The sequence below is a fragment of the Siphateles boraxobius genome, unplaced genomic scaffold, assembly GCF_051911475.1.
Source record: "Siphateles boraxobius isolate OS27281-9 unplaced genomic scaffold, OSU_SipBor_1 130, whole genome shotgun sequence".
Classification (NCBI taxonomy): domain Eukaryota; kingdom Metazoa; phylum Chordata; class Actinopteri; order Cypriniformes; family Leuciscidae; genus Siphateles; species Siphateles boraxobius.
Genome location: NW_027508734.1, coordinates 41,184,842 through 41,197,389, shown reverse-complemented (window position 1 = coordinate 41,197,389; position 12,548 = coordinate 41,184,842).

Genomic DNA, 12,548 nt, shown 5'->3' with positions numbered 1-12,548 from the left:
AATAAAGAACACGGCCCCTTTAAGGATAACGCACGCGCTGATTAGGGAAGAAATTATAGGCTTGTTTGAGTTCAGCAAAATCTGCGCAGAACCGATCACCGCTGATCAGCGCGCAATGGATGCTGGTTAGAAATGTGTCCGAGTGCGGTCCACTTTGCTCTGATGTCATGCTGACGTGTGTCAAAAAGCTCTCGCGAGCGCAAGGCGCACGTGTTGGATTCTGCAGTCGCGAGCAGGTGCTCTCCACCGACTGCGCTGATCAAAAGCATGATGGGAAACGACTTGTTTAAACAACTATGATGTATTGTTCTCTTTTAAAATGTTTAATTTTAAACTCGGATATCATGTTTTATGTGAATATACATATACATATATGTTATGTGTGAATATTCCCAAACTCTCGGACAGTGCGATCTCTATGGGTTATGCAATGTCATTTTATTATATATAGGAAGAGTTCAGATGCAAAAGCCTCTAAGTGCCATCTGAAAATTTCTTCTAGAATGATAATTTTTATCAAGCTCGTATATTTTAGTTCATTAATTTCAATTAAATGTCAATGAAATTTACCTGTTAATTGACATTTAAGTGAAATTACTGAACTTAAATATACGAGCTTGATAAAAATGATCATTGTAGAAGAATATTTCAGATGGCACTTAGAGGCTTTTGCATCTGAACTATTCATATATATATATATATATATATATATAAACACATAGCCTATGTCTGTATTAAAGAAAAAATGATTGATAAAAACTTATTTGGAATGGAATTAAATAACATGTACTTTGGGTGTCTTGTTCATTAGGTGTTCAAGCACGAAGTGCTGAAAACCTATTGTAATTTCTATTTGAAAAAAAAACAACCTAAAACGCATCGTGCAGCCCAAACCGTAAGGCCTAGAGACTTGAAACTCGGCCAGATGGTAGGCCACACTTTTGCGGAGAACCTATCAGAGTATGACCCCAATTGGCCCATAGGTGGCGCTACAGCAACCAAAAGTACTAAATTGCTCATAACTCCTAGGCCGTTGGTCCTAGCCTCAAGCTTTTTACACCACTGTGATCCTTGGCTTCAGACGGACAATATATATATATATATATATATATATATATATATATATATATATATATATATATATCCGATTTCGATTTAAGCAAAAAAAAAAAAGTTATGTCGGATTTTGTCCAAAACCTACTTTTGCGAACTAGTCACTGGTTTTTCACCCGATCGGAACCAAACCAGTCTAGGCCTATTCTCTGGACTATCTAGATCAATAATTATCGAAAAAAAGTTGAAATTTTGCAATTGGGTGGCTGTAACAGGGTCATTTAGAAAAGGGGTGTGGCAAAATACAGACAAAAGCCTATAAATCATAAATAAAAAATCAGAACTTCACAAAAATTGATGAGCATATGTGTCATAACATGGTGAAGAAGCATGCAAAGTGTCATGGAGATCGGACCATAGGTGGCGCTATAACTGTTAAAAAGCTTTGAAACAATGTATTTCCTATGGTAAATTGCCTGTATTTGCTGTAAATGGTGTTTTCCATTTATTATCATGTAATGTTCATATCATAATGTTCAAAACCAGTGCAGTACAATTCTCTGGACTCTCTAGATCAATAATTATCAGAAAAAGTTGAACAACTTCATTTGCATGGCTATAATAGGGTCACTTCACAATGTAGCCATGACCTAGTGTCCCCAAAAGCCTATATCTCTTCAATGAACGCCCAAATCTTCTTAAAAACAAGTCAGAACATGTGCCATATGACTCCAAAGAATCATGAAAAGTTTCAGACAGATCGGACAAAATTTGCCTCTATAACAGTTAAAAATTAGAAAATTAAATGAATATAATGGCATATTAAGTCAATAAGTAGTATTTTACTGCCCCCTGCTGTTTAAAATATGAATTATACTTGAGTAGTGTGACAAACTTACTATTTAGACTTTATAAAATTACTATTTTTAACATTTACAATCACAGTAAGTCAAATTTCATGTATTGAAGTATCACTATTGACAATTCTGTCACATTGACAAATGTGAATCCTGAATGAGACATAGTTCAAATCTCTGTATCTACAACAGAATGTGTGTGTAGTCCTATGTTTCTGAATAAATTCTGAATAATCTGATTAATAGTTTGCAAAGACATGTATGAAATACCATTCAAATATATTTTCATAATGATTTTGTGTGTGTGTGTGTGTGTGTGTGTGTGTGTGTGTGTGTGTGTGTGTGTGTGTGTGTGTGTGTGTGTGTGTGTGTGTGTGAGCTTGCATAAAGGAGTTAAAATGGAAAAACTGGTTTGCTTTAGTGCAGAATACTGGTGAAAATCAAGCCTGTCAAAATGAAAGTGGCCAGCAGAGGGCAGTAGAAGACCCCTTATTGGCTCATTCTACTTATTAATGAAGTCTTTTAACAGGTGCATTCATATTTAGACACTATAAAATCACTTGTATAACAATTACAATTATAACACAATCATATTTTGTCAGAGTTTATCACTTCAATTGTACTGACACTTCACATCAATGCTAGCAATGTGGTAAATCATGATAAACTATGGTAAATCATGCTAGAATCACGGTACTGTATGGCAGTGTTGGGAACCCTAATCAAACACACCTGATTCAACTCATAAGCTCATAATCACATATGTTAATGAGCTGATGAGTTGAATCAGGTGTGATTGATTAGAGAGACAGAGAAAACGGGTCCTTCAGGACAGGTTTGGGAACCACTGCTCTATGGTAAATCATCCTAGAATGTAGTAAATCATACTAGAACGTGGTAAATCATGGTAAATCATGCTAGATTCATGGTAAATCATACTGGAACATGGTAAATCATGAAAAATCACACTAATGTGGTATATCATGGTAAATCATGCTAAAACATGGTCTATTCCATCTATGATGTCAGTGGTTAAATGCTTGCTACATAAAGCTTAATGTCTTTTGATGCTTGTGTGGTTAAAAATCTTAAATGCCTTAACTGCTTGAACACCGCTAAATGCTGCTTGCAGCTTTAATTATATTTATTTTCATATAAAAGCAACAGATATTAAATTACATCCAGTTTATTAGCAACACTGCGTACGAGCGTGAATCCCGTGAATCCCGCGATATCCATCATTGATCTCGCAGGTGTCAGATCCACTGCGATAAGAGAGAACTGTCCGGCTTGCCTGCGCTTTTTTCACTCCTCCTCTCACTGCAGCCGCCTATTCTCGACTACATTTCAGGCGAGGCAAGGCGCATCTCAAACAAGCCTAATGATTATGTGCGAGATGGAGAGACGAGAGGTGATGCTGAGAGCAGTGTTGCCAGATTGCCTCCTTTTGGTCACGTCTGACCGGAAAAAACGTCTCGGTTACGTATGTAACCCTAGTTCCCTGATAGGGAACGAGACGCTGCGTCAAACGCTGCGGGAACGCCCCTGCGTTGTGCGTCATGAAGCACGTATGGAATCAGCCCAATGGAGAGATGAAACGTCATAGGCGGGTGACGTCATCGACCAGGAAACTATAAAGCACCCCAAAAACACAAGCGCATTAGCTTCTGATAGGCTTGAAGGAAGCGCTAACGGGAGTGCCGGGAGTATGGCGGAGCGACGCAGCGTCTCGTTCCCTATCAGGGAACTAGGGTTACATACGTAACCGAGACGTTCCCTTTCAAGGGAACTTCGAGCTGCGTCAAACGCTGCGGGAACGCGAATACCCACGTCGCCATAGGACCAAATGACCGTCATGTGAGACTAGCGCACAGAGGACGAGAGCACCTGTGCCCCAGGGGTAGAGCTTAAGTCTAGGTCATAGAACTTAATAAAAGTATGCGGTGAAGACCATCCAGCCGCATCACAAACATCACTCAGGGAAACCCCCGACAAAAGAGCTTTAGAAGCAGCCATACTCCTGGTAGAGTGAGCTCGGACAACCAAAGGTGAAGGCTGGCCAGCCGACTCATAAGCAAGTGAGATAGCCTCAACCACCCACTTGCTCATTCTCTGTTTAGACGCCGGACACCCTTTCCTGGGTGGCCCGAAACATACAAAAAGTTGTTCTGATTTCCTCCACAGGGCAGCTCTGTGGACATAAGCGTCTAATGCCCTAACAGGGCAGAGTGAATTAAGTTTCTCCTGGTCCGATGACATAAATGGAGGAGGACAGAAAGCCTGCAGAACCGTAGGTCTAACAATATTAGTAGGAACCTTAGGAACGTAACCTGGTCTAGGATGCAGAAAAGCTTTAACCATGCCAGGTGCAAATTCCAGGCACGAGGGTGAAACCGACAGAGCCTGCAAATCTCCGATTCTTTTTAGTGAAGAGATAGCAAGCAAAAAGATAGTCTTAAAAGTGAGAAACTTCTCGGGAACTTCTTCGATAGGTTCAAAAGGAGCTAGGGAAAGACCTTCTAATACAATGGCCAGATCCCAAGTCGGCACCCTCGTACGAACTGCTGGCCTCAGCCTCAAAGTGCCACGGAGGAAACGAGTTATAAGCGGGTGTCTCCCAAGAGAAACTCCACTGAAAGGGACGTGGTAAGCAGCTAGTGCCGCCACATACACCTTTAGTGTGGAGGGGGATAACCCTGTGGAGAAGCGCTCCTGCAGGAATTCCAGCACTGCACCCACTGGGCAGTTAACTGGGTCCTGCAGGTGTTCTCCACACCAAGAAGTGAAAAGTTTCCACTTCAAGGCATAAAGCTTCCTCGTGGATGGAGCTCTGGAGTTAAGAATGGTCTCAACAACCTCGGTTGAGAGACCGGAGTCTATGAGCTGGGCCCCCTCAGAGGCCAAGCCCACAGTTTCCACAATTCTGGGCGGGGGTGAAGTATCGTGCCCCCCGCCTGGGAGAGTAGATCCCTCCTGACCGGGAGCTCCAAAGGAGAACCGTCCAGGAGAGAAATCAGGTCCGCAAACCATACTCGGGCCGGCCAGAACGGGGCTACTAGTAGTAGACTGACCCCGTCCCGGCGGACCCTCTCCAGAACTCCTGGTAACAGAGCAATCGGGGGAAAGGCGTACAGACGTGACCTCGGCCACGGCTGCACCATAGCATCCAACCCCAGGGGGGCTGGAAGAGTGATGGAGAACCACCGATGACAATGAGTGGTCTCCTTGGAAGCGAATAGGTCCACCTCGGCGCGACCGAAACTCAACCAAAGGAGCTCCACCACCTCGGGGTGGAGTCTCCATTCCCCTGGCCTCGGCCCCTGCCTCGACAGGGAGTCTGCTACCACATTCAAATACCCAGGGAGATACATTGCTCTCAGAGATAGTAGCTTCCCTTGGGACCACAGGAGGATCTGACGGGCCAACTTGTAAAGCCGGCGAGACCGCAGGCCCCCCTGATGATTTATATAAGAGACCACCGACGTGTTGTCTGATTGAACTAACACATGATGGCCTCTCAGGTCTGTTAGGAAGTGTTTCAGAGCCTGAAACACAGCCAACATCTCTAGACAATTTATGTGCCACGAAAGATGATGATCCTGCCACAGACCTTGGGCTGGGCGACCACTCATGACCGCCCCCCACCCTGTGAGGGAAGCATCCGTCGTTAGCGTTATGCGACGACAAAGAGCCCCCAGCACAGGACCTTTGGATAGGAACCAAGTTTCTCTCCACATGACCAGAGCACGAAGGCAGCGCCGCGTGACTTTGAACGTGCGGAGCGGATTTCCCCTCGGGGAGAATCCCTTGGTCCTGAGCCACCACTGTAGCGGTCTCATGTACAACAGGCCGCAAGGTATAACGTTGGACGCTGCTGCCATCAGACCCAACAGTCTCTGAAACTGCTTGACAGTGAGTAGCTGGCCTAGCTTCACTTGTTTCACAGCTGAGAGAATCGAAGCGATGCGGGTCGGAGAGAGTCGCGCCCGCATCGATACCGAATCCCAAACGACACCCAGAAAAGTGGTCTTCTGGGAAGGAGATAATACACTTTTCTTTGCGTTCAGCCTCAACCCCAACTTTCTGATATGAGCGAGGACGACATCTCGATGCCGAACCGCCATCTGCTCGGTCTGAGCTAAAATCAACCAATCGTCGATGTAATTGAGAATACGAATGCCCTGAAGCCTCAGAGGCACTAGTGCTGCATCCATGCATTTCGTGAAAGTGCGGGGAGATAAAGCTAGGCCAAACGGAAGAACCCTGTACTGGTACGCCTCGCCCCCGAAGGCGAACCTCAGGAACTTCCTGTGTTGTGGAAGGATGGACACATGGAAGTATGCGTCCTTCAGATCTATCGTGACAAACCAGTCCTCGGACCTGATTTGAGACACGATCTGCTTGATAGTGAGCATCTTGAATTTTAGCTTCCCTACCGAGCGATTCAATATGCGCAGGTCTAAAATTGGACGCAACCCCCCATCCTTCTTTGGAACGATGAAATATCGGCTGTAATAACCTGACTCCAAACTGGGAGGAGGAACCCGTTCTATAGCCTCTTTTTGAAGGAACGTTTTCACCTCTTGTTCCAATACCAGAGCCTGCTCGGGGCCCACCACTGTGTGCAGAACCCCTCTGAATTTTGGTGGACGACACCTGAACTGGATAGCATAACCCTTTTCTACTGTCTGCAGGACCCAATGAGATATTTTTGGAAGGCTTTTCCACTCTGCCAGAAATTCTACTAAGGGTACCAGCCTCTCGAGACTGGCCTCTGGTGTAACTTGAGCAGCAGACGCAGCGCCCTGTAACGGCGCACCGGCAGGGAACAACTGGTCTGACCGCTCTGAGACCCTCCTCAGAGGGAGCGAGCGTCCCTCGGGAAAGCGCTCGCTGGGATCGTCTGTGCCCCGGCATAAAGGCGGGGTTGGCAGAACGAGCCCCTGAGGGCACCGAGGAGGAATGGGCACCGTAAAAAGAGGTGAACACCTTTCCGCCTCGGTGGGGACCACCCTCAGCATCCTGAACGGCTTGGCGTCAGGACTTCTTCTTAGCCGAAGCCTTCTTAGCCAATATAACTGTCCTCAGATCAGTTCTACTGGGAGAAGGCTTCGGCTGAGAGTGTCGCGGCTGAGCCCACTGTCCAGCAGGGGGAGCACGAGACGCGACACTCTGCCTCTGCTGCGCTCTATGTGATGAGCTCGAAGACGGCCGGGGCTGCTCCCGCCCAGCAGCCCCAGGGACATGAACTTTAAGGGGAAGAAACTTTTTAAAAGCTGCAGTTTGTTTCTTTTCTTCTTGGAATTTATCGATAACTGAATTCACAGCATCACCAAACAACCCCATGGGAGAAAGAGGAGCATCTAAAAGAAAAGCTTTTTCTCTCTCTTTAATATTAGTCTGATTTAACCACAAATGTCTTTCTGCGGCCACCAGAGCTGCCATAGAACGACCCATTAATTTGGCCGATTCTCTGGTGGCACGCAGGGATAAATCAGCAGCCTGACGCAGTTCGCGAACTACGTCAGTACTGACCTCCTCACTCTCACTCATGTCCCTTAGCAGATCAGCCTGGTATGCCTGCAAGATTGACATAGTATGCAGACATGACGCAGCCTGACCTGCTGCCGAATATGCTTTACCCACCAAAGCCGAAGTGTTTCTTAAAGGCTTGGTGGGTAATGCCGGTGCCTTAAAAGATGATGCTGCTTCGGGGGAGAGATGGCTCGCAAGCGTCTCTTCCACACGAGGCAAAGCACCATAACCATGAGCCTTGGCTCCCATAATATTAGCGTATGTTGAAGTCTGGGGACTAAACACTCTATATGACACCGGTTTTCTCCATGATTTCGACACCTCGGTGTGGAGATCATGGAAAAACGGCAGGCACCGGCGTGGAGGCTGCACACGTGACGGCAAAAATCTCTCATCCAACTTTGATTTAGAAACAGACTCCTGACTAGTCACTGGCCATTCAATATTAAGTTTTTCAACAGCTCTTGTTAACACCTCCATAAGCTCATCACTCTCAGGAGTGTGGGGTGGCGAATCCTCCACATCTCCCTCAACACTAACAACATCAAGTTCCTCAGAACTGGATAGCTGCAGCATTGGTGCCTCAGCCCGAGCGGAAGAAACCGCAGCGCGTGCTTCCGAACCCGGGACTGAGGCACTGGATCTCACAGGTGAAGGGAGAGATAAGGCAGAGCCCGTCTCAAACCCCGCTGTGAGATCCATCTGCGATCCCCACGATAAGCGCCGCCGCTCTGCCTCGGCAGAAGCGGGACCCGAACCGCGGGGAGCGCGCACCGAACCGCTCTCCTCAAAGAGCGATCGGCGGGAGCGGAGCGTCCTTAACGGCAAACGCTCGCAATGCTCACAGTCTGCTCCCTCGAGAGCAAACTGGGCATGCTGAACTCCCAAACAAACAACACAAAGATCATGTGTATCCCCGCTCGTTAAATAACGCGAGCAGGGAGGAACACACTTTCTAAACTGCTGTTCGTCCGCCATAATCTCTCAATATATATATATATATATAGGGATAAATTGTTTGTGTGGTGCAGGGTATGTAAGACAGACAATATCACACAGGGACAGATTCACATGTAGCGCGACTGAAAGCACAGAAGCTAATGCGCTTGTGTTTTTGGGGTGCTTTATAGTTTCCTGGTCGATGACGTCACCCGCCTATGACGTTTCATCTCTCCATTGGGCTGATTCCATACGTGCTTCATGACGCACAACGCAGGGGCGTTCCCGCAGCGTTTGACGCAGCTCGAAGTTCCCTTGAAAGGGAAATGCATTTGGCGGGTCTTTAAAATTTGGGCTGGTTTTTTGATGCAACGGGCAGGCTTTTATTTTTAACTGTAAACAGTATTTTTTTACATTTTTCATGAAAACGAACTATAAAATAAATTATATAATGTAGAATGACGTTTAAATTAGGTATGGTTCAGGTTAGCCAATAAGGTTCAGGGGAATACTGTCCAATCGGACTTGAAGCTTGATTGGTGGGTTTTTGAAGGCTAATATCGTTCTATTCGTTATATCGTCATAACTGCATTTATCATCATCATTCATTATTAACATGCCAAAGTGGGTAAATATAAAAAGTCCTACAGAAAGGAATGGGAGAGCGACCCGTCTCTGAAAAAATGGATTGCACCCGTGGTAGGCGATGAGTCAAAGGCATTTTGTAAATACTGTCAATCAGAAATCAGAGCACAGTTCAACGATTTGAAAGAGCATGCTAACACAAAAAAACACAAATAGCGCTGTGCACCAAGTGTAAAATCTTTTACTGTGCCAGCAGGAGCAGCAGGGCAGTGTCCGATCAAAGATGACCAAAAGCCCCCGGAAATTAGAATTGCCGCCTACATTGCTTGTCACAGTTCAATAAATGCGGTGGACGATTTGTCAGACATTTTGAAAGATGAGATGGGAACATTCCAAATGCACCGGACAGGGTGCACAGCTATTATCAAATCTGTCCTCGCGCCACACTTCAGAGAAGAACTTGTGGAAGATATTGATGAGTCTCCATATTCCCTGGATCTCGATGAAGGCACTGACATATCCGTGAACAAACTTCTTTGCATTTGTGTGAAATACCACTCAAAAAAACACAGCAAGTTTGTCAGTAGATATCTTGGACTTGTGGAGCTGACAGATGCTGATGCTAAAGCCATATCAGACACTGTTGTTGCTTTTTTATTAAAGAACAGCCTGCAGATTAAAAACATGATGGGCATTGCCACAGATGGTGCCAGCGTAATGGTTGGAAAAAAACACTCGGTTTTCACCCTACTTAAACAAATACAGCCAAACCTTCAGCTTATTCGCTGTGTTTGCCATTCACTTGACATTGTTGCAAATAAAGTAATGAAGCTTCTTCCCAGCAACATAGAATACATGGTTAGAGAAACCTACAACTGGTTCGCTCATTCAGCAAAGCGGCAGTATGAATTCAAGAACATATACGAGACTATTAATAACGGGGGCTGCCCCTTGAAATATATAAGTCCAAGCTGTACCCGTTGGCTTGTGATGGCTGACTGCATTAACCGCATTGTGGATCAAAAAGATGCCCTCACATTGCACTTTAACATGGCTTCAAGTACAGAACACTGTTATACTGCCCGGCTTTTAAAGGAAATGTATAATGACAAAAGTAATTTCCTTTACATGTATACTTTCTTCAACCTGTTCTGATGGAAATCAAAGCTGTAAATAAATGCTTTCAATTAGAAACAGGAAACACTCTCGGTGTGTTTAGAGACTTGGAAAGGCTGTACATGACAACTGTTAGACGCATTCTCAAACCTAGCGTCTTGCGTAATCACAAGCAGCTCCGTGAACTTGACCTCACACAGTCTGGCATATTCCTATCCCCTCTGGATGCGGACCTCGGTACCACATTTATGGACAAACTGGAGGAAAGTAGGTTAGCCCCAGACATGAAGGAGAGAATTGCTTCGCGTTGTTTGGATTTTCTGAAAGAACTTGTAAAGCAGTACCAATTGCGTTTACCAGCTTCAATGGAATTCCTGCGCAAACAGCCACCATCTCTCCAGCCACCCTTAAGCACTGTGCGGACCAGCTGTCTCCTGTGTTTACCACCATCTTCAACACCTCTCTGGAGACATGCCATGTACCAGCTTGTCTTAAGTCCTCCACCATTATCCCTGTGCCCAAAAAGCCGAGGCCTATAGGACATAATGACTACAGACCCGTCGCCTTGACCTCGGTGGTAATGAAGTCCTTTGAGCGGTTGGTGCTGGCCCACCTCAAATCTATCACAGACTCTCTCCTGGATCCCCTGCAGTTTGCCTACAGAGCCAATAGGTCTGTGGATGACGCAATCAACATGGCTCTGCACTTCACCCTCCAGCACCTGGACTTTCCGGCAACCTATGCCAGGATCTTGTTTGTGGACTTCAGTTCCGCCTTTAATAACATCATCCCTGCCCTGTTACAGGACAAGCTCACCAAGCTCAATATACCGGATTCTACCTGTAGGTGGATTACGGACTTTCTGTCTGACAGGAAACAGTGCGTTAAGCTGGGGTCACAAGTCTCTGACCCCCAGTTTATCAGCACCGGCTCCCCTCAGGGCTGCGTCCTTTCTCCTCAGCTTTTCTCCCTATACACCAACAGCTGCACCTCCAGTCACCCATCCGTCAAACTCTTGAAGTTTGCGGATGACACCACCCTCATTGGGCTCATCTCTGATGGGGATGAGTCTGACTACAGGTGGGAAGTTGACAACCTGGTGTCCTGGTGTAGTCAGAACAATTTAGAGCTCAATGCTCTAAAGACAGTGGAGATGGTAGTGGACTTTAGAAGGAGTACAGCCCCACCTACTCCCATCAACCTGTGTGACTCCCCAGTAAACATTGTGGAGTCCTTCTGTTTCCTGGGCACTATCCTCTCCCAGAACCTAAAGTGGGAACTGAACATCAGCTCCCTCGCCAAGAAAGCACTTCAGCGGATGTATTTCCTACGGCAACTGAAGAAATTCAAGCTCCCGAAGACAATGATGGTTCACTTTTATACAGCCATCATAGAGTCCATTCTTACCTCCTCCATCACCACATGGCATGCTGCTGCCACGGCCAAGGATAAGAGCAGACTGCAGCGTATCATCCGCACTGCGGAGAAGGTGATTGGTTGCAATCTGCCTTCCCTCGAGGACTTGTACTCCTCAAGGGCGCTGAAATGGGCGAAGAAGATTGTGGCAGATCCCTCCCATCCTGGTAATTCCCTGTTTCAGCTACTCCCCTCTGGCAGAAGGCTGCGGTCCGTCAAGACCAGCACCTCACGTCATAAGAACAGTTTTTTCCCTTCTGCTACTGGTCTCCTTAACAAGGCCTTGAGCTCTCAGTGAGACTGGCTTTAAACTTGAACTTATTGCTATTGTTGCACTTTGGCATATTTGCACCATTGCTTTATTGGATACCCCATGTGGGCACATTTGTGGTGTTATTATAGCATGTACCTTATATGTTGTATGTTATATGTATGCACCTCCTGCCAAAGTAAATTCCTTGTCTGTAAATATTCAAGGCGATTAAAACCCCCCATTCTGATTCCCCATTCTGAACTGGACCTCATCTGCCCGAAATATGTTTTGTCCAATATAAATAGGCCTGGAGTAAAGGACTTGCCAGGTGATCTTTTCTCGTGCCCCATTGGTACATTAGAATCGCAGTGGAGGAATGTGACAGCCGCAAGCTTCTCTGATGATCAGGACATTGACAAGTTTTGGCTTGAAGTCGAAGCGTTTAAAGATGCAGGGGGGCACAAGTGTTTTAAGGAATTGGCACAAGGTGCCATAAGACTTCTTGTTCTGCCTGTTTCCAATGCCCATGTTGAGCAAGCATTTTCCCATGTCTCGCTTTTAAAAGATTATGCTAGGAATCGTGTGGGACTACCGCTACTCTCCAGCATCATGGATGTGCGCACTGGCCTGGTCAGAAATGGCTTTACCTCGGCAATGTTCAAACCTCCCAGGCAGTTGCTGGAGAGATTTGACTCAACAATCTATTAATCTATCTGGTTGTGACTGTACAAAGTTGGTTCTATAATTTAATATTTCTATAATTGTTCTATAATAGAGACGTTTTCATCAGTTCT